Source organism: Cynara cardunculus, unplaced genomic scaffold (genome assembly GCF_001531365.2).
Source record: "Cynara cardunculus var. scolymus isolate 2C unplaced genomic scaffold, CcrdV1 Un_Scaffold_6704, whole genome shotgun sequence".
Lineage (NCBI taxonomy): Eukaryota > Viridiplantae > Streptophyta > Magnoliopsida > Asterales > Asteraceae > Cynara > Cynara cardunculus.
The window spans coordinates 9,246-10,895 of NW_020203116.1; positions in this window are offsets into that span (position 1 = coordinate 9,246).

Here is a 1,650-nt window from a genome sequence, read left to right on the forward strand (position 1 = left end):
AGTGCATATATCCTCACCCTCTATATATTATTAGTTTATATTAATAAATGATATTGATTGACCATTAAAAATATGAATACGAAATCAATAATTTAARAAAAAARRCATGTTGACTACCGGTTTYTTATGACTTTCTTGGCAGAAAAAAACATAAAGATAATGTTATTATTGTTTTTTATAAAAAAAATGTGGATATAAAATCAATAATTGAAGATAAAAAAATTATGTTCACGTTTTAAAGTTATATGTTTGATGATTGTATTTCGGATTCTCATCGGTTTTCCTTTGATGCTTTTTACATAGATAAATATATGATTTGTGTGGAGTTCACAATGGTCTTTAAAGAAGTTTGATATGACCGATATTGATGGACTTATATCTTTATAAGTTGGTTCACCTTATGATGCATGAGATCATACGGTAGAACTTTCCTGATGGTTCACTAAGAAGTCCTAACGTAGGATCTCCTGCTTCATATMTCTTTTTTTTAGCTTGTGTATATTGATCATGATGTCATGGTGTGTTCTCATGGAATGAACTAATTATGAATTTACAAGGTATGTRACTATGTAGTTTCAATGCCATTCTCGATTTAATACTAAATTTATTCATGGAAAGAACTACTCTATGCTTTGAGGTCTACGTATATTKCAACTTCCCACGAATGAGATTACTCATTTACTAGGTACGTTTAGTTKGGTTTGGTGTGACATGTGGACCGTAACAGGGCCGTCCCAATCTTTTTGGAGGCCCTGTTACACTATTATAAAAAATATAAGTAGATTGGACGACAAAACGAATAAAAGTTAAATACAAAAGTTCATATTATATTTAAAGTCTTACAAATAAAAACAAGAAGACAAAGTAACAATGTAACATGTAAACTTCACTTGAATAAAATCATTCTTTTAACATTCTTGGAAACAAAATCTTCAATAAGCTCTTCATAATCAACTTTCTCCAAAAAGTCATTTTCAAGTGCTATTATTGCAAGTCCGTTAAGCCTTTCTTGTGTCATTGTGGAGCGCATATAAGACTTCAACAGCTTCAATTTTGAAAAACTTATATCTGCAGATGCAACGGTTACAGGAATAGTCAACAAAACTCTATAAGCAATAATCGCATTAGGGAAGCATTCAACATGTTTCAAATACTTTAAAATATCAAGATGTCCCATCTTTTGTGTGGGTAAAAGATCTTGAAGTATCTTCAGTTCAACATATAAGTCATTCCCATCTATATCAGATTGGTCTTGTTTCTTCAGTGTATTTTCAAAATTAGTACAAGAAGACTTTAAACATGTATCATCCAAAGAACACAACTTATCAGATGTAAACAAAAACCCAAAGACATATTCATATTCTTGGTATTGTTCGAATCTCCTACTTAGTGAAGCAATTGCATGATCAACGACACATAAGAAATAATTAACTCTAAATGACTCCTCCGTTGATTGTGAATTCATTTCAGATGCATCACATGGATTTTCATCAAAATGTTTTTTTCTTCGAATTTCACGTCTCTGAGGAAACAACGGATCAATATCCAATTCAGTGGCAATCATTTTTGTTGATTCTATAGCATCTAAAAATCCTGTTTCTCTATATCCCTTAAAATAAGAAATCAGTCCCTTAACTTGATCAATAGCAA